Source organism: Seriola lalandi, unplaced genomic scaffold (genome assembly GCF_002814215.2).
Source record: "Seriola lalandi dorsalis isolate HSWRI2012SDOR001 ecotype SW California unplaced genomic scaffold, Sedor1 jcf7180002054720, whole genome shotgun sequence".
Classification (NCBI taxonomy): Eukaryota; Metazoa; Chordata; class Actinopteri; order Carangiformes; family Carangidae; genus Seriola; species Seriola lalandi.
In genome coordinates, this window is record NW_019525273.1 from 175987 (window position 1) to 200999 (window position 25013).

At 41.1% G+C, this 25013-nt stretch overlaps 1 protein-coding gene and 1 long non-coding RNA gene across 7 annotated transcripts in view; both read left to right on the plus strand.

Moving 5' to 3' along the window:
* Window positions 1-7115: 7115 nt before the first annotated feature.
* LOC147818085 (uncharacterized) lies at window positions 7116-7775 on the plus strand. The gene is made up of 2 exons (XR_015438335.1): window positions 7116-7202; window positions 7446-7775. It is a non-coding gene; the product is annotated as an uncharacterized LOC147818085 (long non-coding RNA).
* Window positions 7776-11552: 3777 nt separating this feature from the next.
* mef2d (myocyte enhancer factor 2d) overlaps window positions 11553-25013 on the plus strand; it is a 98242-nt gene continuing 84781 nt past the window's right edge. For 2 of the 6 annotated variants that reach the window (XM_087178723.1, XM_087178727.1), the window contains exon 1: window positions 11555-11757. The gene's annotated coding sequence lies outside the window, so the exon portion shown is untranslated. Of the gene's footprint in view, window positions 11758-25013 lie in introns of all 6 variants that reach the window. The other 4 variants (XM_087178726.1, XM_087178725.1, XM_087178728.1 and 1 more) reach the window with 3 other exon arrangements.

Sequence of the window (25013 nt, forward strand, 5' to 3'; positions counted from 1 at the left end):
CTCCACCTGTTACGACCACTGATGGTGACTACAGCTGCACCACTGTGCCACTGTACTGCCATTATGGCATCACTACACCTGCTGCTGCTTTTATACCGTCACCAATACAAGCTCTGATATTACTGCTACAGCAACGGCCGATATTTCTAACACGACGATGAACAGGAGATTCATTTTCATTTCAGAACTGCTGCAGCCGAGACAATATTCATGTCCTGCTCTTCGCGGTTACGCAATCCTTCAGCACTCGACATGATCTCCTGACCTGAACAGTGTGCGTGAGGAAGAGGAGTGTTAGCTGCAGTCCTAATTAATACAGCAGCAGCGAGCATCTCCGGGGGGAAAGGTCATTTCGTCTCTCACTGGATTGATTTGCATTAGATATAAATAAAGGCTCATAATGTAGGTGCAGTATAAATACAAAAAACTGTATAACATATAAAAAATAATACAGTGGAAGAAGAAGAAGAGGAAGAGGTTTATTTATGAGATAATAAGATAAAGATTGTTTTTGAACTCACAACCTCCTCTGCTGAACCTGCTTCTGCAGAGCTGTTTGGATTTCCACCATATTGATAAAACGTCTGCCTCTACAGTACGACGGCATTCTGTGAGCGTTTCAGACTCAAAACATTGTTTGGCTTTGTGCTACACCAGTGGTAGGTTTTAATTTGTGGCTCCTACCTGTTTCAGCAGCACCTGGACGCTGCCTGACACCCTGCCGGACCTGGAGGATCCATATATGTTCGAATGAATTGGCAATCTATCAGTAAATATTGTCATTGTGATTTTCTGTATTGCAATTTTACTATCGTCATTCCTGTTTAATACATACAACGTCTATTTCACGTCCGTTAGATCTTTATTTTATGAGTCAGTGACAAAGATCTTTCTCTAAGCTTCACTGTATCACGACGTGCTCAGACACTTTAGAAACATACATTATAACACAAGATTAAAAATGTTGCCAACACATCAATAAAGACCGGACACTGAGATCATGAGTCCTGAATGTGGCTCTGAATGATTAGAATATTTTACAGTGCAGTGTGAAGAGGATAGATCTCTTCTGTTTTATTCACTGTTGTTGTAGGTTTGCTTAAAATCCACAAGAGAGAGCTGTATGCGCAGCTTCCCCACGTCATACAGATGACTTACAGTCTGCCTTTATTTGTACTGTATCTTTATCTCTATCCTTCTAGTCTGCAGGTGTCTACTTTACATGACATCTTTCCTCAGCCACCTTTCCAGTAACTCAACCCTCCGTCAGTTTGCAGCCCGTCTGTCGGCATCATGTCGTCTTTTAATAACAAAGCCTCCTGAAAACACTGTACCTGCGCTGCTTCACGGTCACACTTGTCAAGCTCTGAGCGTTGCTTTCTGTTGGACACCTTCTCCATCTCTCTGCTCTACATTAGCTGAGAATTAGCTGAAGCTGATTGCAGAATAAAAACAAAAACAAAAACCACCCTGAACGTTTCAGCTCCACCCTGCACACCCAGGTTCCTCCTGACCTTCCCCCCGTTAATCCGCTCTGTGACTCCACTCTGCTGATTGCCACACTTTAGCCCTAATTGAGGGGTACAGGCTGAAGAGGAGTGGGGGCGTTTGTTGACTCCGTTGCCATGGACACTGAGTGTTGCTAGGCAGCCGGCGGGATGCTGTGGAAAAGCGGAGCGCGGCGGAGCAGCGGGTCACCGCGGAGAGAGGGATGCGCACCCACACATCTCTCGCACGCTGACCGACACTCTGCAGCAGAAGGGGAACAGAGAGGTGAATGAGACTCGCCGCTCACCTGCTGCAGCATCTTGACATATGAAGTAACCTGATAATTACTCAACACTGGAACTTAGAGCTGCTCTACACAGGATTTTTTTTTCCAGGTAACAAAAAATCAAGTCATAGGGCTTCGCCTGAAAAACACTGTCCCACCCTCGCTGACAGAGGCTGTAGATTCACATTAATTTCCCAAATTAGATAATAATGTTGATAAAGTGATCGGTGGGAAATCTCCTCAATCCCCAGACGTAACAAAAACCAAACCCTGAAGAGAAAACACTGAGAATCTTTTTCTTATACGCGCTTTTGTTTTTGTTTTTTTAATAGCTCCCAATCTTTTGACCTTATGACCCTTTAAAATGAAGAACTGCTACTTCACATCTAAAGTCACATGTTTGCATATGTCCATTATTTTATATCTAGTTCTACTGAAGAGTGGATGTCACATTGAATCATTTCAGAGGCCTGGAGTCGTGAAAGCATCAAGTTGTTCAAAAGAAAAGATGGGAAAAGTTATAACAAGAGGAAGGAGTTTGGTTTTTGCCTTTCCTTCCCTCTGACCCCCCCCCACACACACACACACACACACACACACACACACTCTGGACCCCTCCCCCTTCTGATATCAGACGCTCTCACTCATTAACTTCTTTTGAATCTCTTCTTAAAATACATTCCTTTGCCTTTGTTAATGTTGAACATGTTTTTTATATTTATGATATTGTTTTATCCCCATCATTGTTTTTGCATATTTGATTGACTCTCTTCACTTATTGTTCAATCCTTTTGCATAATATGTTTTTTATTTATGCTGTTTTATTTTTCTGTGACTGTAACTTTGTTAAGAAAATGCTATATAAATAAAGTTATCATTACTATCCAGCTTCCTATCTATACATCCTCCTACAGGGTTCGTGGCTATGAGAGTGCAGATTCTATATATAAAATATATATAGAGATTTTATGTAGATGTATTAAAATAAAGCCCCTGTTTTGGTCTCCACCAACCTCTGAGAATAAAACCTGGCTCTTTAGCTGCTAACTGCTCCACTTCCTTCACCAGCTGCTCTCTGACTGTGTCTGTCTGCTGCTCGCTGCTGGAAACACTGGGACTGAACCAAACAGTAAAACAAAACTATAAGCCAGTTGTTGCTACAGGATTAAAGTCTGGAAAACATCCATTGAGAATTGAGCCTAAAAGATTAGTGTCAGATTTATCAGCAAGTGAGGAAGTTAAGATGATCTTTCAGAAATCCTGAGTGTCATGAATAACGATATTAGTCTTTTATGGAAGGAGAGAAAAATTTGAATACAGTTGAAATGTGAAATGGAAAAAAAAAAATAGCCAGACACTGCTGAGAAACAGAAGATCTGGCGCTGAAGTTTTTTTTGGGCATTTCACACATTTCTGTTAAAAAAACTGGCAAAGCCTCCAAAACCATCACCTGGCAAGCAATGAAGAAAAAAACTGCAGAGAGTAAACAGGAAAATAAACAAGGAGGGGAGAGGATTATGGCAGACAGATAAGACGGAGATAGGGAGGGAAAAGGAAAAAGTGAGAAGTGGAACTGTCAAGAGATAAAGAAAGATAAGGGAAGAAACAGAGAGGAAAGAAGATAAGAGCTGCTGGGATGTGAGGGTGGGGAGTCAGACTGAGAGTCTACACTTCTTTTATTTTAATCTCAACTGAGTTTGTACTTTTGTTTGGCAGAATTTTTTAAAATGCAGCTTCTTTGGTTTTTGTGGCAGGAGCAAGAGAGCAACAAACAGGAATGATGGGTGGAAGAAAAGAAATTAACTATATAGAGAAGTTTCAGAGTTGAAAACCACCTTTACATCACTTTTCTTGAATCCCCTTCATCTCCTGTCTCTCTCTCTCTCTCTCTCTCTCTCTCTCTCTCTCTCTCTCTAATTCATCATCATTTCATCACAAACAGGAATATAAAGTCACCACTGACTCTTCTGGGCTCTTGTTTAATTTAACGAAGTTAATGGGGTGATTGGTCAACCAGTTTGATCCAGACTGAAATATCCCGCCAAACATTTGTGGTTTAAATGAATCAGTTTTGAATGGATCCACATATTTGAATAGTCACATACATGCAGACTTAAAAAATGGATTCAATTTTTGTAAAGACGTTCATGGCCTCCAGAGGATCACTCCTACTGATTTTGGTGATCCAACTATTAGCATGAAATTTGAAAAAAACAAACAATGCTGCCACGTTAGCATGTGTGTAGACTAAAGAAAATGTAACATAAGGAGCATGAGAGGAGCATGTGACATCTGTACGGTTGCAAAAACGAGTCTTTAGTTTAATAAAACAGCCACAGTTAAGCCATAATGTAAGAAAACGCTGGATAAACCCACAGCACGATGAATCTTTGCACTCATTCCATTAAAAGGTCATTCTAATACAAAGACTTAAAGTGTGATGTTTCGGTCAAGAGGCAGAATCACACACACTATCGTGTCTTCACTGGGTCCAGATGAAAACAGTAATCTAGCAGCTGGAAGCTCACAGAGCCGGTCCCAAATGGGGAGGTCACGGCCCCGTGTGAACCACCAACATGGATTCCTGGGTCACGGCTTAAGTCTCAGATTTGGGTAAATAAATGTTCTTTAAGGTCTGTGGATCTGGACAGTAGAAACAAATAGCAGATGTGTTTTGTTGCAGTTTGGACCACTGGGAATACAAAACTGCATGATTATAAAAGTGACTGAGGATTTCACCTTATGGAATTTGGATGTGCATGTGTTTATGTAGCAGGAGCTATGAAGCCATTAGTTTGCATGCACGTTAGTTTACATAGATGGATGTACAGAAAAGCCAGTTAACATGGTTTACATGTAACAAACGGGACAGTTTGCAATATCTTATCATTCATTTTAAAGAGGCAAAATCCCACGCAGACACTTTCCTACAGCTGGAAATACTCAATTAGAGCATGAAATGTGTAATAATCTGAAGTCAGTAAGAACCAATGGGCTTGGAGAACATAACACCAGCATTTAAAGAAGGTAAAATGTACACTATACTACATGTACAAGTTTTTGTTGTCTTTGAAATTAGTTTTCAGAATGTTAAGTTTCAAATGACAGGGGGCTTGCAAAGATTACACAACCTGACGGGATGATTCAAATGCAAGGGTTAAAAGTGGGCCATTATACAAAACCAAAAAAAAAGAAAAGAAGAAGGTTAATTTACTCCAAGGAAGAGAAATTATTATTTTTAAAGATTATTTTTATTATTTTACATTGTCACAATTTGAAGAATTTTTACTTTTGTAAATTTCCTTAAAGTGGACCTATTATCCTTTTTCCAAGTTCTCCCTTTCCTATACTGTTTTATGTACAGGTAATCCTAAAATTATTCATATAACTTCAAGTATATGCCAACATAGAAATTAAAGAAAATGTCTCCTCAATCCCACACACAATACACCATAATGACAAAGTGAAAATAGAATTTTAGAAATTTTTGCTAATTTAAAAAAAGTAAAAACTGAAATATCTGTAATAACTGCAGTTTTTTGTGCATGAATTATCAACAAAGTCTCAAGGCTGAAAGTACACGGTGAGAGGGAGTAGCTGTCAGGACAATAACCACTTTTGCATTAAACGCCTGCTTGGGGGTCCGGGCCTTACTTCCTACACCTATTCCCTCAGTGCAGCCCACATACAAGCTGGACCCTCAGTACAAGCTTGGCACCAGCACAGCAAACAACAACTTCAAATGAAGGCCAGAAAATGTTTTTTATTTTATTAAATAGTCATGCTGAAAAGACACTGTGTTCTCAGTTACCTGGAGAAATCTCTTTTGTATGAATGACAAATTGCTTGGTGGCTGCAATTCATTTTTACCAGGTTCCCTCAACTGTTCCAAACATTTTACTGTGACGCGGCCACTTCAGGGACTTCTTCAAAAACCGCGTACAGTTCGACGCCGGATTTTCGCAACGGCAGTTTCTGAAGGAAGGGGCGACTCGGGCTCTCAATATGTAAGTCTACTTTATTATTATTTGTGGATTTATGGTGTTTAAGCGGGTCACCGGCGACCTGATCGTGTTAGTACAAAGTAGCATAGCAACAGGCACAGAGCATTGTAAACCAGCAAGGCCAGTAAAGCGGTCCTACCTGTCGTGAAGTCCGATAATCCGTCCATTCCTCCGATTATTTACATTCCTTTAGTCCGTAAGTGTCCACAGATTAAAAACAAACAAACAATGGGGTTTCATAAAAGTATTCCAGGTTATGAATATTGTCGTGTAACGTCCATTGCAGACAGTGGAGAGACTTTATTTGCAGCACTTTTTTATACTTTTTCAGCTATTTCCCGCCTTCCGGGTACCTGGCAGTGGGACGCCATTGTTACAGTCACAACGGTTTGCCAGTACGCAAGACGTGAGCGGAACGTGTAGTTGCCGGCAAGCCGACCAATCAGAGCACACCGGGCTTGAGCGGGGGGAGGGGGGCCTTAAAGAGCCCTATGCTCAATCAAAGCGGTTCAGACATAGGGTGAATAGAGAACAGTACATGTACAGTAAATATAAGTCTCATTTAGTAGACACTAAAAAAAAAACAATGGACACTATAATATGTCCTATTTAAAGTTAAGGTAGCCTAATTTAAATCTGTACTTTGTGCTCCATCTTATAAATGGGCTTGGTTTGCAATTATGTTTGTTTTATCATTTACACAACAACTGTGTTATTTGTTGTTTTAAATATATTTTTATTATGAAGCATCAACTTGCATAGATAACCCATTATGTATAATCGGACAATAAATCCAAACGTGGGAGAAAAAAAAATAAAAAAATAAAAAAATAAAATGAAAAGAGTTCTCTAAATTAGACAAAACATTAATTAAACCAACAGGACATAGAAAGATAAAAAAAAGAACATACAACAGTGTACATAAACAACTGCGGTAATTAAAGGTACAAAAATAAGAAAAAGTGCAATATAATGCATAAAGGTACATAAGAGTAAGAAAAAATATGGCAAGGTAAGTGTGGGACATAAAGAGTAATACAGTCATATTTTGAGCGTTATCTGTAAGGGTCTTTACCTAAATAATAAACCAGAAACACATAGAAATCTCAAACAAACACCCTCCTCACCCTCAAGTCACCCTCGTCCCTACCCCGTCGCCAACCGTGTTATTTGTGTCACGAACTTTATGAGTTTTATGATGCAGCCTGTAAACTCTGTGAGGTCAGGCAAACAGAAAGCAGCTCTCAGTATTCTTCACATCAGCACTTCATTCAAAATGCATCTCCACCTGATTGCATAACAATGGGGTTTTTTTTTTTTTTTTTTTGCAGTGTCCTCCAGTCCCTGTGACCTTCTGCCCTCGCGAACACATTAGCAAGCTCCCAGAGCGTTCTGAGCTTAATGTTCAGACTGAAGGACAATAGGTGGGTTATTGATTGATTCCTGTTTATATCTGTGAACTCTCTGCTAAATATGACTTGCTGAGCCTGTTGTTCATCCCTGAGCTTATCAGAATTTCAATAAGGTCCAATTTCCTCTCATAACAATGCATAATTGTTTTTTAATGCACTTAGTGGCCGTAAGTATGTAGACACCTGATCATTACAGCCTTTTTGTGGTAGCTGAACGTGTCTTTCTGACAGCAGCCTCCACTCTTCTGCTTTCAGTCTTTCCACCAGATGTTGAACCTGCTGCGGGGATTTTGCTCCCATTCAGACACACTGATGTTGGGTAAAAAGGTCTGGCTCACAGTCACTCTTCCAGTTCATCCCAGTGGCCTCAGGTCAGATCTCTGTGCAGACCAGTAAAGTTCTTCCTCACCAAACTGGGAAAAGCATTTCTTTATGGAGCTGGTTTTGTGCAGGGGGACATTGAAACAGGAAAGGGACAAACACAAACTGTTGACACTGTTATTACACAAATGTAATATACATGTATGTACATAACTGAATTCCCATTAAATATATGCACATATAAAATAAAAAAATTTGAAAGTCTGAGACCACTTTCCTAGAATGAGGAGGTAAACATTAAAATTAACAAGAAATGAACATGAAAAACATATATAAGCATATCAAGTCTTTAAATGTATGTTGATTTAATAATCTTGCAAAATGTTATACTATATAAAAATTCATTATAAATATTTTGAATATATGTATGTACATATGCAAATTTTACTATGGGTATTTCATATACTTATATAAACTTATCTTCATATACACACACACACACACACACACACACATACATATATATATATATATATTGCAACGTCACTCTTGATGTTAAGTATTATATTATTTATATATTATATTATCCTGTATTGTTTTAAAACTACGTGGTGTAACTGAAGAAGTTCCAAACCAACTACTTAAAAACATACCCAGGCCAAAAGTATGTGGACAGGGCTGACAAGAAAACAAACTGGGAGGAGACACAGTTGAACACTGCTTTTTATACCATGTAACATATTCATCCCTCAGGCTCTTTGTTTGACCTTATATTCAAAAGAGCACATCATCCAAACATTTCCTCAGCTGTACAGTGAAGTGGTGTCTGACCTCTTTGCATCTCTTAAGCTTGGAAAATTAATTATAATCTGAAAACAGTGTCTTGCACTTATTGAACTGAAGTGATTCAGCTTTACTTCAACAGGGGGCGCCAAAGAGCAGTTATTAATTGAGCTGGGTGAGAAAGTCCAGCTGCTCTGACAGTGTTTTGAAACCCCCCCAAAAAAACCCCTATTTATGTCATTGCAGCTGTAATAATGACTATCCAAGTGATAACCTGGATAACAGCAGGAAGAGTAGCTGTGAGTGTGACATCTAGACAGGAGTTCTGCATCTTGGTATTTTCTTTTTTTTTTTTTAACTCCAAACTCTGGTCTGGCTGAGTTTGTTTGTTGTCATTTTTCCCGTGGCATTTCCCTGACCCTCGGGCCAGGCGGCCGACCGCTGGACTACCCAGCTGCACACATAGGACGGCGTAAGAGATAGACAGCGGGGCGTCCATCTGACTGCTGCAATTCTCCTTCGAAAAACCCCATCGCATAAGCTTCTTATGTAAAGCAGAAAACACTGTGTAATCTCTCTCTGTGCTGCTCCCTCTCTCAGTCTGTATCTGAGTTTATGTCACTACTACTACTATACCACTAGTTACTTCATCACTCGTAGTCCTCCCTCGTGTTTTTTTATCTATTTCATTAACAAATCACTTAAGACTTTCAACTTTACATTTAGTGACACAATATTAAGCCTCTTTCTGTCACAGCAGGAAGTGTTTGCAGGAAGTGGCCTCCTCTCCCTCTGCAGGTCGGGTTCTTATCTTATCTTATCCTGGAACTCAAGTCCCGATTTCAGGCGAACCAGGGGGTTCCTGTCTCAATATGCAGAGTCAGGGAAGTCCTGCTGTGCGTTCCTCCTGATGTCAGAAAAGTTGCATATTGAAGCTGTAAAAAAAAAAAAAAAAAAAAAATTGTGGGAGTGGGGCCAGCTGTCCATCCCCTGCTGTGTGCTGCTGTTTAAACATGGTGCAATACTTCAGAATGTGACAGGGCGGCCCAGACTGTGTGGCACATTCCCTCTGTCTGACGGGCACACATGGTAATAGTGAGAAAATGTTCTCTTTCATATTGTCTTTCAAAGTCTGTTGTAGGCTATATTTGACAGATTCTTGACCTGACTTTAAAACAGTTAATTCGATTAAACTGTTAATCAATCTGGAGGTGGAATTTTTTTTTTTTCCCTCTATCTGAACTACCATGTGTCCTGATTTTGCTGTGTTACACGTTAGTCCATACACCACTTCCCTGATACCACCCGGGTTATCTTTCAGTTCCCTCTCAGGTTTGAGCTGAGGTCAAATTCTGCACAGGGCCTCAAACAGCTGAGGTCGACCCTGCACATAACCTAAGCTTTAGACAGGAATACTGCCATGAAACCAGCGTAGTAAATGTTTTGCAGCCGAGGTCAAGTTTACAATCTGGCAGCGATGGAAAGTAAATACTGTAAGTACATTTCCCCAGTAATGTACTTGAATACAGCTTCATTACTGCTGAACTACATTTATCTGACACCTGGAGTCAGTTGTTACTTTGCAGATGAAGATTTTACATATAAAAACATACTGTATAAACTGGTGGCCTCAACCTAATAACTTTTTTTTTTAAAATGCATTTCATGTTTCAGATGTCTATAAGTTGTTGGCAGTTTCACAAAAGAAGAAGAGAATTTTCTCCTCTGAAACTTTGTGGTTTGTCACTTAAGTAACAGGTCAAATTGTCCAATATTAAATGAACAAAAAGGAAATACAGATTTATGCATCAGAACGTTTCATGCACCTTCAGAACCACCTCATGACCCTTTGTAGGGGCCCTACCTCCAGTTTAGAGGGCCCACTGGACTAAACATAGTTTCAGCTATAACAGTAAAAGGTTGCTTTCACATGGTTACCATCTGTATTAACAATGTAATAATGTCATGTACAATGATATATCATTCACAGGAGGGGGTTGTAGATTGAACTTCCATCATTTTGGGGGTTGTATTGAATCATACATTTAGCCTACTCTCTTTGATATAAATGGGGTGGTCAAAATAATAGAAACACCCAAATATAATTCAACAGCAAAAACCACAACTTCCAAAATGAGCATTTATTAGAGGACTTGTATTAAAATATGTTAGTTTTAGCTAGGTGTACCTAATAAACTGCCAGCTTTACTTTCTGTTCTTATGCTTTTTCAAATAGTTTTCTTTATATTTTTACATGTAATAGTTTTATTTATGTTTATGTGTTTGTTGGTTATGGAATTACTCTTTGTATTAGGTGTTATTACTCTTTTTAAATATGTATTTGTATCTGTAACTACTACTCTCACATTTGAGCCAAAAAAAAAAAAAAAAATCTCATGCACAAGCTTTATTACTTTAAATCTCCAGGCCGGGCCATTTGCTCCACACTGACGTAACGTGACGTAGCCCGGAGCACGTACAGTAAAAGCTTGAACTAATGAAAAGATTTAAAACAGAACGTGTTCGTCTGCTACATTGTTACCGTCTCAAAACTCGAGCGGGTGTGAAAGTAACATTTTTCGAACATGTGCTGCTCTGTCACACGCCTCACGCTGACTCTGTCACCGTAACGTCACTCCCTCCCTCACTGTAAACATCGTGTTCCTCCGCCGAGAATAGAGAAAGTAGGGCGGCGGGCGCTTGCACTTCATCGCTCCTTCCGACATTCAGTGAAAGTAAAGCTGTCACCACTCTGACAATCAAATGTAGAATTTTTTATTATAAGTTTTAAACACGTAGCGTCTGTAAACAAAGCTGTTGTAATGGAATGTTTCAGTTAATAACCGACAGGATACCAAACGCACACACTGTTGTGTTGCTTATGTACAGCTTAAATACCGCTACAGGGTCTACATGATGGCATTCAGGCGTTTATAGTTCTCATATGACGATGTCCAACAATAGTAATGTGAATATTTATTGTAACATGTTTTGATTTCTTGCAGTGGGCTACAAAACTGTGGACTCTGATTTGCACTTACTAGAAAAGCTGCGAAAGTAGAGTCGCTGCTCTCAAAACATGACAAGCGGAGGGATATATAGTCTTAACACATGATGTCGCCATCAGCCCTTCCTACCTCGCAGCTCACCTTCCACCAACTCTTGTGCTGACGTCGCGATTGGTCGAAGCGGCGCGGGCGGCTCGCTCCCATTGGCTCGAGCTCTCGTCAGTCACGGAGAATGCCACTCAGGGTAGATTAGGCACCATTTGCCATAACTAAATAGTTACATTGAACATCAAGTAGGAAGATTTTTTAATTGGTGTCTCACCGCGCTCGGCGGAGAGTTACACTTCGGCTTTGTTAAAAAAATACCAAAACACCTTCGTGTGCGTTTTTGAATTCGACAAAGTGTGACGTTTGACTCCGCCGTCTCATCAAACAGATGTGGATACACCGCTCGGGTAAGTCACTCTTCACCAGCTTGTGTCCGCATTTCACGTTTTTGTATGTATGTGTGTGTGTGTGTGTGTGTGTGAGTGAGAGAGAGAGTGAGTGTGTGTCTGTGTGTGTGCGTGTGTGTGTGTGTGTGTCGCTTCCTGTGTTTGGGCAGTTCTGACAGCTGTGTGTCCACACGCCGTGGTGGTGTTGCTGTTGAGGTATTTGCATGTTCGTGTCGAGGAGTTGATAACCGGCGCGGTGTTGTGGCGGTTGTGGTAACTCTCACGGTGCCTCGCAGTTAAAGCCTCACCGTCTTTCTGCTCAGCGTTTCCCACCAAGGAGACGGAGCTAAGTTAACACGAGTGTTACGTTCAGGAGCTTTCTCTTCTCCTCTCCGTCTCTTTGCGTGTTTCTATCTCTCTCTCTCTCTCCTGTAAATAACGTATCGCGGCCGGTGGGCTTTGAGCGGCGTCGTGCGTAATAATAACACTCCATTAGGAGCTGTCACAAACGATTTACGTCAGGTGTCAGCTAGGTTTTTTTTGTTGACACTATTCTTCTTCATTTCTCGCAAATGGATTTCATCTCAGAGAGAGCCACGTCGAGTTTATCGGCAACTTTTATCGCGCCATCAATTTGGTTTACGCGTTAAATGACAGGTTTACGTTGCAGCTCAAATAGACAGAGAGGAGCGCTGTTGTTGCCTCAGGAAAACTGGAGTGATTGGTTAAATTGTTTCTCCACAAATAAATAAATAAATGTATGTATGTATGTTGGGTGATTTTCCTTATCCTATAAGCTTTTCTGTCGGTCCAATAATTTTATGTCTCTTTCATGGGCCCATTTCCGACAATTGTGCTCTCATTGCTGTGCGTAATTGCTTTTCTCCCGGGAGAGAGTGCCATCAAACTTCTAATTTCCTCCTCAAACCCGGAAACCATTTTGCTCGTGGAAGCAGCCCTGTAATGATGATATCAATAAACTAGAATAAAGCTCCTGTCAAGTCAGCTCTGAGGTTTTTTTATTTTATTTTTTTTTTATTTCTAGCCTATCTTTTTGTTGTCGTTGTTGGAAAGAGAAATGCTCCTTCTGTCAGTTTTTCCACATCCAGCATCGGTTCTGGCAGCATCTCAGAGAGGCAGGTGACTGGGATTAGAGGGCAGCAAGACAATGAGAATATGTCTCTGGAGAGAAGTCTCACATGTCAGGAGACAGGAGGAGAACTGTTATCTATTACATCATTATCTAGTGCAGCAGAGGGATGTGCTGCTGCTGCTGCTGCTTCTTCTGCTGCGGCACGGACAGATGAGTGTTTCAGCAGCGCCTGCAGGTAAAAAGTCCAGGTTGCCAAAAAGGTGTCACGGGATCCCGCGGGAGACAGTCCAGATAAAGGGTGCTGAGCAGTGCTGGTGAGCGTCCCGGCAGTCAGAGCAGATTAGTGGTTCTTCGTGAGTCTTTGGCAGGAGGACGAGTTCGCCTCAGAGGCTCAGGGTAACCACCGATGACTGTTTGTCCAGATAAGAAGGGTAATACAGAGATACAGGAGAGAAGTGGCTGATGGGATGGACAGTAAAAAGGAGAGTGTCATGTTTTGATTGCATGGTTGTCAGATTTGAGTCGATGAATATCACGTCTCCTGAAAGAAATGTCCCTGAATTCCCTCAATTCAAGGGGCATCAGATCATACGGCTACAAACAACAAAACTGGAGATATTCAGTGAAGAATTAACTGATAAAGATCTGAGATTCCCATGTTAAATTACACCTGTTATTACCAGGCTGTAGTGAGGTGGACCAATTGGAGCTCAGAGCTGCTTTGGTTTAAAGCTCAAAATCCTCAAACTGATACCTGTTAGAAAGTTTGCTGCCACTTTAAACAGAATAAATTTAAATAATATAAATACTCAGTCTGGTCAAATTAAAGTTGTATGAATACACAGTCGGTCGTCCGAAGATTTAAAATACTGTGAACTGAAAATATAACAAAATATATCAATTAAATTTGGGTTTAAATGCGCGGAACAGCAGTATCCAGGTAATGTGACGTGTCCATATTTGTTTGGTTTTCAGGCACTTTGACTTTAGTTAGTGGGAAGTCGGACACGCCTGAGCTTCCAGAAAAGTTTCCCAGATGTTGATGTGTACACTGTTTACAAGCTGGAATCAGACCATGAATTGTGAATCTCTCTCCTTATTTCCTGTTATCTCTCCACTCAACACCCGCACGATTTCATAAAGGAATAAAAATGGACCAAAATACTTGGGAAACAGCAGACAGGAGGGTTTTTTGTTTTGTATTGTCTGAGGTGTGAGCACCGTCAGGAGTTTGAAGCTAAAATAAACGCTCTGTTGTTCCTGATGTTGTCAAGATGTAATGGGAGCCCCCCCCCACACACACACACACACACACATAAACACACACACACACACACACACACATCACCTTATCTTATCCTCTCTCTCCATGTGAGATTTGACCATGCAGACTCTTGTATTGTGGCCTCAGTTCTCACATTATTGAGGGTTTATATCATCGTCTCCATCAGCTGTTGAACTCTGGCTCTTGGAGGATGGAAGGAGAGTTGATAATGCACTTGAGTGAAGACGTGGTGCCTCCTTTTTTTTTCTTTTACATGACATTCATGCAGCAGAGTTTCCCCTTGCTCATGTTCTCACACAGGAACACAATCCATAAATTGAACAAAATATTGTAACTAAAAAAAAAAAAAAAAGGGCGGGTGGCTTAAGCTCCAGTTAACTTATGGGCTCAGCTCCAGTAATGGGCTTTTGTGTCCCTGAGAAGCGTGACTGTAGCCGAAGCTGTGCCGCCGCCGCTCGTGTCAACAGAGTAAAGCGCCGTGCCAGGGCAAAACTTAAGGAGACAGTTTCTTTTTTTTTTTTTTTTATTTATAGTGAAAACTCATCTTGGAATTAATTCTGCTGAACATCCGTCCAAATTCACAGAGTCGAGGTCTGTGAAGGAACAGGACTTGGGGTTTGTGGTTTTCTTCAGCCATGTGCTCTCATCGTGTGCTCTGTTGGCTACAGTCAAAACACAGTAGGGAAAAAAAAAAAAACCCAACACTCCCCCGCCCCCTCACTCCCCTCCCCTCCCTCCTTGCTTCTGCTAATTTGAGGAAGTACAATCATTCTCTCCTGCTGCCGCTTCCTGCTGAATTGCAAACCCAGGCAGTCGTCCGTTGTGCTCTCCAGACGTTGCAGAGTGTCAGTGTCTGTCAGAGGCATGATGAAGCGGCGGAGTGCAGAGCGTGTAGTTTCGCATGTTTAAACGGCATTTACAGGTTCAGTGTGTGTGTTTTTAATCGGTGTGCTTGGTCGTACCTACCAATAGTCGTGTTCAGGCTGCAACCGCAACTTATTTTCATCAATTCTTTTGTTGATTGATTTGTTGATGTAGTTTTTTTTTTTTTGTACAGTGTCAGAACTCATTAGAGCTCATGGTGACAGCTTCAGATGTCTAGATTTGTCTGGCCAACAGTAGAAAAGCTTGTATGTATTTAATTCACTGTCATACACGACAGAGAAAAACTGCAAATCCTCTCGTTGGAGAAGCTGGAACCAGTGAATGTTTGACAGTTTTACTTGATGAATGACTGAAACTTAAATATCAAAATAGTGCAAAAATATAGACTTATCTTTAAAGCAGTATTTGAGCTTGATTTGATGGTTTGATGGTACAGGAGGGGTCCGGTAGCCATTTTCCTTTTGGGAATAATAAAAGAACCAGATTCATGAAACTTATTTTGAAACAAATCTTCTCTACTCTCTGTTTTTGTACCAGAAAAGAAAAAAAAAAGTAAAACATGTTCATCGTTGACCTTGGAAACAGCAGCTGAGACATCTCACCTCACCACAAGGTTTTTTGGAAACTGTTCTGGAGCTTTTGGTTGTAGCACATGATCTTCCTCAGTAGATGGAGTTTTAAACTAGTGGATGTTGTAGATTTTCCATTTTTTTCTTTCATGTTGGCGACAAAAGTAAAATCGGGACAATGTGGACGAGAAAATGCAACTCTTATCTGCTGAGGAAGGTCATGTGAAGTGATTGAAAGCTCCAGAACAGCTACTAATGGACCTTCTGGTGAGATTGACGTGTCCAATTCAGGAAGTCCCTTCAATAGATAGAAACACTTCATATATCTGGTTAAACACATGAAGTTCTTTAAATTAAAACGTAACTTATTACTGGTTTTTGTCACTTAATTGAATAAGATGATTGAAATACAATTTGAAGATTCAATGCTGATTTTTAGATTCGAATAACTCTGGATATAATTATGAATTAGTTGATCAATGGAAAATGATTCCACATCTTTGGTAATCGATTACCAATCGAAAGCCATTTAACACTGTGAGACTGTTGGTCAAACGAAACAGAAGATTATAAGACGTCACCTTGGACTTTAGGAACATGTGATGGACATTTATTCAACATTATCAACAGATTGATTGATTGATTGATTAATATAAACATTACTTGGATTCCTAGATTTAATAAAACACTGTCAAATCCCAACCCACAATCCTGGTGTTGTTGTAATGAAGACACCAGAGCAGAGACGGTCTGCGGAGAGTTGGATAAGATCCAAACCCAAACGTTTGAATCAAACTAAAGAGCGACTGAGCAGCGACGCATTCGTTCCCTGACAGATTTCCCGGAGCTCGTCATCAGTCAGGGCAGACGTTCACAGCGGAGTCCGGACGTTGGCGTGCACTGTAATTTTAACCGGGGTCAAATTTTTACCAATCAATGTGTTTGCTGGCCTGGCCAGAGTATTGATGGGCTTTAATCACTGCTGCAGCCAAGGCTTCATTAGCTAGTGAGAGTAGTAAATGACATCAGCACATCAACGCTGGGGAAGGTAAAGGTTTGATTTATATTCCACCATCAGGGAAACAGGAGAGAGGAAGGGAGCGAAGCTGGAGAGCTCTGCTGCTGAATAGAGGCGAACTGTGCTGCTGTGGAGGGCAAGTCTCCCACCACCTCCTCGATTTGGCTGTTTGCCTTTTCAACTCGGCCTTGTACGGCAGGGCAGCCTCGGCGGTGGACATGTGTTTTCCGTGTGCTCGCCCGCAGCTGACCCGTGGTCTGGTCCCGCGATGGCAGAAAAGAAAACCTTTTCTAGTGAGCGCGGTTAGACGAGCGTGCCTCCTTTGCCGCCGTCAAACTGAAAGCCTCTGCACCACAAGCCGAGCTCCTTTTCAAACGCACAGAGCATTTCAGCAGAAAGGAGCAATTACTACCTGCTCCGGTCGTGTTGCTTTCATGGCCTCTTTTGTGTGCTGATTCCAAGGCAGATTTTGTCCACGGCTGTTCCCACGCTGAGCGAGGAGAACAGGAAGAACTCAGCCGCACAGCAGGCCTCTGCCTTCTGCTATTATGGCTATGATTCAATCATCGCAGGGCAGCGCTTTACCCCAGCACATTGAAAGAGGGAAAGAAATGTCCTCACTCCCTCTCTGTTAATGGAACTTAAAGCCAAAGGTGTTTTTGTACAAAGAGGAGACCATCAGCCACTTAATGTGGGAAGTAGCAGCAGCAAGCCTCACCTCACAATCCACTCTCCCCCTACTGCGATTTCAAAATGGCCTCCCTTCTGTGCTTGAAGCCAGAAAAGCGTTGCCACGCAGAGTGGAGGAACCAGACTGGGTGAGATTTGCCTCTCCTGATGCTGCTGATCACACCTACTGTTTGTTTTCTTTGGCCTGAACTCGAGTGGAGAAGTTCAGCGTGCTACAGTTTTGGATTTGATCCATATTTCAGTTTCACATTCCCAAACAAAGCAGAAACAAAAAGCACAATCACTCTTATTGATTGTATAGATAGAGCTCTTATACCTGAAACATAAAATACAGCAATGTAAGTATAGATAATAGATAATAATAGATAATGTACAGATAATAAACAGATAATGAACATAATGATAAGATGCAAGCCTGAATGTTTGGATGCACCAGGAGCAAACTTTGTGTTAACAAAATGTTCTCACTTCTCCTAAAGTTTCATCTGGCCAGCCCTGAAAGTTTGGCAGTTCAGCTGAAATGTATCTGAGTCCTGTGTTTTTGGCGAAGCACGACTCCGCTTTGCTCTGCTGTAATTTACCAGCTTTTATTTTCACACCAGCTGGGAACACTTGTAGCTGAATCACTCGATCCGAGCATCTGTCCCGTTCAGTCTGTGGTTTGTTCTCGGCCCGTTTTCGCATCTTTTACTTGATGTCAGTGCCCACTGTGGTCTACCATCAACGTGCGTGAAGCAACATGCTAGTGAGCTGGTGTACATGTGCTTGGTCTTTTTGAAGCACATCACATTGGTTGGAGGAGGACGTGTAATCAGTTCCACACCGTCAGTTTCACCTTCCTAAAAGTCGTAAATCCAGGTCTGAATGAAGTGGGCTGGTATCAAACCTCAAAACTCTCTGAGCACCAATCAAAATGTTTCCATTGCACCAAATACTAAAAATCAAAAACAAGTTCCATTGGCATTGAATGCTTGGTCAGATTCTCATTGTATATGTCCCCAGATTTCAGTTTTTTTTATTTAGGCAACGTTCTTATACAAGATGAAAAAAAATGACGACGCTCACCGTTAAATAGTCTCATAATTTAATTTAATATGGGGCAATCAGCGAAAGCGTTTCAGCCATAAGCCATCATCAGCGTAAGAAACAGTAGTAGGTCAAACAGTTTACATACAGGTGAGGTTTAAACGACTGCCTGGTGAGGTGCATCTGTGAATGAGCCTTAATGAATCTTAATAGGAGGAGGAGTGACTACACATCAGCAACAACAAGCAGTAAAACTAAACGTTCATGAACAAACCCCCTCAATGTTCTACATTGAGAAAAAGATGTTCTCATACAGCTGCATTGTGTTAAGATGGTAGTAATGCACTTGCTAAGGATGGCTTAGTGTGTTAAATGTAAAAATAGGTTTATATTCTTAAAGGTTTATATCCAAAAAGTATCATATTTGCACCAAACTGAAATGTTTCAGCCCTGAAGGGACGAGTACATTAATGGATTAGTTGATTGTCAGAAAGTCATGCCAAAGGTCTTCCTGGTTCCAGCTCCTCAGATGCGAATATTTGCTGATTTGCATCAGCTGTCTGTGTGAATAGGTTGAATTCTTGCATTTTAAATGGAACAAACGAGGCAATTTGAAGTCATCATCTGGGCTCCGGGAGATTTTTATATATAGGTCAAACATTTGAAAATAACCTGTAGATTCATTGATAATATAAGATATAAGATACCCAGCCTTACATGCATTGTGTGATCGTTCTGTCACTGTAGCCTGGTTTGGGTATTTGCAAACACAGCGTCCAAGCTCAGACCCTCGGGGCTGGAGTGAAGGATAAGGGTCCAGAGACGCCGGGGCTGCAAGGCAACAAACCGCCTTACTTACACAGGACTAATCCCTGTCCTCCAGCAAGCTCTTAATTGAGCCATCATCAGCTGCTGATCTACGGGTTAAACATCAATTAAGGTAATGAGCAGATAGAAAGGAGGGAAGGAGAGAGGGAGGGGGGCTCTTCAGACCGGGGGGGGGCAGCAAGGTGATGCAGGCCCACCCTGAGGAGCAGGAGGAGGAGGAGGAGGAGGAGGAGGAGGAGGAGGACTGAAGAGTGTGTTTTTCTGTGAAGTGGTAGTTTAGTGAGCGGAGTGATTTCTGAGCCGTGGAGTGGAGTGTTGATTATGCAGGACGGAGGCTACTTCAAACAGCCTGCTGGTGGTTTGTTGTTGGCTTAGCTGTGTTTGTTTTGGACAGGCTGCAGTCTGGTCCTCAGCTCCTCAGCTGCTGCCGGACACTCTGAAGGATTTCTCAGAGACAAATCAAATGTTCAGCTGATGTTGAACCTTTACAAGGGTTTATCAGTGCTGCTCTACCTCTCTTTTTGCTCGTTGTACCATGAGAGAAATTCATAAAGAAGTGAGATCTGTGATTTTATTCTTTGCACGTCAATAAATCTCTGTTTCATTCATCTGCCACCAAGTGATATTTCACTAAACTGATGGTGTTTTTGAATGAGGGATCAATTAAAATGGCAGAAAATGGACTTCTTCAAAGAGCTTGTCTTGTCCAACTTGTTCAATAAACAGTGATTTAAAAAAAAAAAAAAAAAAGACCTGGGCGAGATTCACTAATATATTCGATTTTTTTTAAAGAATCAGATAGTGATAGCATACAGATTTCAAACTTATGATAACTTGACTGACTTTGTGATCTGAAAGCACTTAGGAAATAGGCTTGGGTCGATATTCAGAAATATTAAATTTCCCGCCGTATGTGATATTTCTTTTTTATAATATTGGGAAAAGCTTTATCTTTTTCGGAAACGTTATCTCCGTTCCCATTGCCGCATTCTGGTGCAGTTTTTTTCTCCACAAAATAGAAGCAGTTTTTCTTTAAGAAAAGTTAATTAGTAATGTTCGTTAATGGTTGATTGACAGGTGAACTCTAGAAGGTCGGTCGCAGCACTGAGCAACTAAAGGTTGGAGACACAATTAAAAAAAAGCAATCTTGTAATTTCATTTTTCATCATATCAATCTTTGCTGGAAGCTTTTGTGGAAATGAATAATTAAAGCTTAAAAAGCCTTTTGTGCAAACAAATCACATTTGTGTGTAAGGAAGGAAGGATGTGTTCAGGAGCAGCATCTGTCCTCTGAGAGGTTTGGTTTATTTAACTAACAGTGAGGGTCGGAGAGGGAATCGTCACGCAGCCCCTGGTATGTTTTTGTTGTGATGGCTGAAACCAATGTTAGATAAATTACACTTTCTGATTATTTCACATGATCATTAGCGAAAAAAAAAAAAACTCCTTTCGGTTTTGATGCTGCAATATTCTGCAATCTGCCTTTCAGTTCGTTTTCATTCAGAGCTGTTGAGATGTTGTATCAGTATCTGAGGGGGGGTCAATTAAATGTCAAACGCGTCCACGCGTATCCACTTGGAACACTTTTGCCATATTAAATTCACCATTCAATATTTAACAAACAGCTGATTCAATCTTTAAATACATGACTATTTTATAAGCAGAGCTCTTGAGATGACTCATAGATTCAATAGAATCTCCAAAATGTGCCTTGCTTTCACATTTCCAGTCATTTTTTTTTATTGCTCTTTATTAAGTCGTTCAAATCGCTAATATTTCACATTGGACTGAAACTTTTTAAGATGCTGAATGTAAAACTGCATGTCAATTATAGATGGAATTTTTCTCCTGAAATTAATTTGATGGACATGTTTGGCCCCACAATTTGGAAAAACATAAATTCAGTGATAAATACTTCAAATGTTTTGGGGGAATTTGTTTTATTCAAGTTCTCCAGAAACCTTTTTTATGTAGAACTATGACCAAAGAACCAAGGTCAGACTTTGGTTCCTTTCTCACAGGTCATCTCCAAACAGAAGCAGGTGTTCAGGAACTTTGCCTGCATTTGATCAATGAATTAGTCAAATCGATTATGAATGTGACCAGACATTCGGTCAGTACCAAAAAGGTATTGGGGATCAATACCCAACCTATCAATGTCAGAACTTGGAGTGGAGATTGCGAGCTTTTGGTGGTGAAGCGTCACTTTTTGATCCTTCGATATCAGCTCCTCCTCTCTGGTAGCAAAGGTGAGCTGGGTTTTCTGGCACAAAAGTTATAATGCTCCATATTTTCCTCTTCTTCTGTGTTTTATTTGAAGTGTTGATCCATAAGAAGATATATTTGTGGTTTTAAGAACCAAAAACCATCTCAGTGTAGTTTCCACTCTCTCAGGCTTCTCTCTGGAGCTCTAGTAACAACAGGTCAGTGAGCCAATCAGAAGAGAGGAGGCTCTGAGCCTCTCTTCTGATTGGCTGACTGTTTTCTGAGTGATCCAATAAAAATATAGCAGATTTTAGGTAAAAACACTCAGAGAAACCAAATCCTGTAAAGGTTTGGATGGTGGGTCCAGGTGGGCGGGGCTTGGTGACTGCTTTGTTGTGACATCACAAAGTTCCATAAGTCCTGACGGCTGGTTTTAAGGCTCAGTTTCTGAATACAGGCTGTGTGCATTTCTCTGTGGACTGAGGCTTTGATACTTTCACAGTATTAATATAGAACCTAGACCTGATCTATAATCACACTACACATGGACAGAGACCTTTACACTGGATGAAGCTTTAACAAAGCCAACTTCTCAACTGGTCTACAAAGAGCTAGAGAGAATGTAAGAAAGAGCCGCGATCAAGAGAGAAAACAAAACTTAATTTGCTTAATATTTTATTGTTCCTACAGTAGATGTACTGAAGGAGATAATTAATAAAACAGTGTGTTAGTTCCTGAATTGATTTAGATCCAGGGACTGTTGGTCAAAAGGTCAGCACCCATTGCCCTTTTAACTGGAGGCAGAGGAACCTTTAACCTCCGTGACTCTTTAACCTCTAAGTCAGTGGAGCAAGGTGCTCATAAGCCACGAGTCAGTCTTCATTTGCTTAAATCAATGAAATCTGATGCGAAACACTAGGAAGTCGTGTTGCTTATGAAAACAACCTGATATGTCGCGGCTTTCTGGGCGAGCAGGCGACTGCTGGTCTCAGATTTCAGCGCGGGTGGCACTCGCAGCGCCTCGAGCTGAAAGAGAAAGTTGGATCTCATATTCCTGTTTGGTGAAGTTTGCTCTGACTGTCGAGTGTCACAGCAGCCTAAAATTATAATCAACCCTCTGTGGTTTACCGCAGACTTTTCCATCCGTCTCCCAGATAAACAGAGAGCAGCAGAGCTGTCCTCTGCTCTGTCCTCACATGATGGATTCTGGGGAAGTAGGGCAACGGGGTGGCCTGGACTATAAAGAGGAATGTCTTGTAAAACAAAAGGTCACGTGTATCTGTAGATGCAGAAGTCCTCCCGTCTTACTTGCACAGCAAAAATACTACTGTGATTACTTGTGAGATAATTTGCATTTTGTCTGTTCATACCTTTCACTGCAGTCATTCTACGAAGATCTGTTACATAAAAGTTACACAGAATAAAAAAAAAACGAGTGGTAAATCCCTACTCGCTTGTTGATTTTTTTTCTAAAAATATCTTGTTCAGGGCACTAAATTTATCCGCTCCGCCTCGGAAAAGAAATTGCTGGAAATAACCAGCTTTGGAGCCAAAATGGAAATCTGAGCTGACCTCGTTTTGGCTACGAGGTAGAAACAGATGAGCAAATGAAAACACTGAACGCACGTAACATTTATTTTGATCAGGGATTATGGAATCTGTAGGAATCTGGCCCTCTAATTACATTTCATCTCCGGGTGTCTGTGCTGGTTTGTCATCTCTCCCTCTCTCTTTCTCCCCCTCTCTCTCTCTCTCTCCTGCCTTTTGCTGCAGCATTTTATCCAGATTAAGTTGTATTTTCCTTCTTTTTAATATGCTCGAGGTCATCCGGCGCAAAGCTAGCCAAATGGACATTGCAGCGGGGCGCGCGGTGGGATCAGAGGCCGTGGTCCCGGATCGAGACACAACCTACGGCCTCTTATGTAGGTTAAATGCAACTTAAACCCAACACAATTTGTAGGATTAACCTGAAATAACGGGCTTGAGCGGGCAGCGCTTGGGAGGGCTGCTGCAGCACTGCCGCACACACACACACACACACACACACACACACACACACACACACACACACACACAAAAAAAAGAAACCAGGCCCGGCTTGACCTTGACTGGGCCGTGGTGTCAAAATCCACTTATATTCAATTTGAATCCATTTAGTTCAGCTTCTGGCAAACCGTCAGCAGTGTGGCCTTTTATTTAAAATTCCATTACGTTCTCAGTAGTCTTCGGTCTTGGAGCTTTTTAAAAGAGAGTGAAAGGAAGAAAAGCGATAAACTAAATGAACAGCACTGAAAGTAAAAGCAGAAATGGTCCGACTGGTCTTTTCTGCTCCATTTATACTATTCCTCAGTGTCTAGCTATGCCGCACATATACATATACATATTAATACACAACCTCAGTGTGTGAGACTTTATTTAGTTTAGGAGACCTTTACTCATCCCCATCCATATGAAGGTCGGAGGTCAAGGTCATCTCGGCTCAACAGTAACCTTAAAGGTCGGCGGGGTTTAGTGTCTTGCTGAAGGGCGGTGAAGAAGGACTGATGCTTGTCAGCATGCGACTTAAGGCTGAAGTTGTCAGACCTAATACCATATCTTCGTGATGTCTGACAGAGATACAGAACCTGCCCTACTTCTTCTAGCATTGTCATGGCAGTGACCTTTTTGTGTTTTATTACCATTGCATCATATGTACGTGAAACATTTCGTAACTCCAAACTGTTAATATTTCATAACCCGGGTGGAACTGAAGGTTACTTACAGAGATCCAGTAAGAGCAGCGCAAACCGGGAGGATTATTGAGATTCAGAATTAACAACGGGCAGCAATCGGCAGCATTATATTCAGCGTGGATTAAGGCTTCTCTCTCTCCCTCTCCAATGACTCAAGCTGCAGTCTCTGCCGCGCTGCGCCGAGGGTTCACCGGAGGTCTATCTGATATTGTTGCCAAGGAGCTCCGAGAACAATGCCTCACAAAAGATTATAAAGGAAGAAGTTGGAACAAGGATCAAGGAGCGCTGAACACCTACAGGAGAGGAAGAAGCTACAAGAGAAGAGGGATGATATACAGTAGAGGAGTAGTTTTTTTTCCGTCTCAAATGCCATACATCTGTTTTAGAAAAGTGTTGCTGCCTCAGATGCATCATCCAGTATTCAGAAAACACAGATCATTCTGCCTCCAGAAGCAGAAATGTTTCATAATCACAGCTCATCTCCCGACTCAAAACTCCAACAGTTACACCAGATATTGTTTTGTTAGTGTGGGTGCCATTAAATTATTATTTATTATATATTAATTATATTTTAAACCTCCATATTTTATATTAAGATATATTTGTGGTTTTAAAAACCAAAAACCATCTCAATATAGTTAGAACTTTGCCTGCATTTGATCAATGAATTAGTCAAATCGATTATGAATGTGACCAGACATTCGGTCAGTACCAAAAAGGTATTGGGGATCAATACCCAACCTATCAATGTCAGAACTTGGAGTGGAGATTGCGAGCTTTTGGTGGTGAAGCGTCACTTTTTGATCCTTCGATATCAGCTCCTCCTCTCTGGTAGCAAAGGTGAGCTGGGTTTTCTGGCACAAAAGTTATAATGCTCCATATTTTCCTCTTCTTCTGTGTTTTATTTGAAGTGTTGATCCATAAGAAGATATATTTGTGGTTTTAA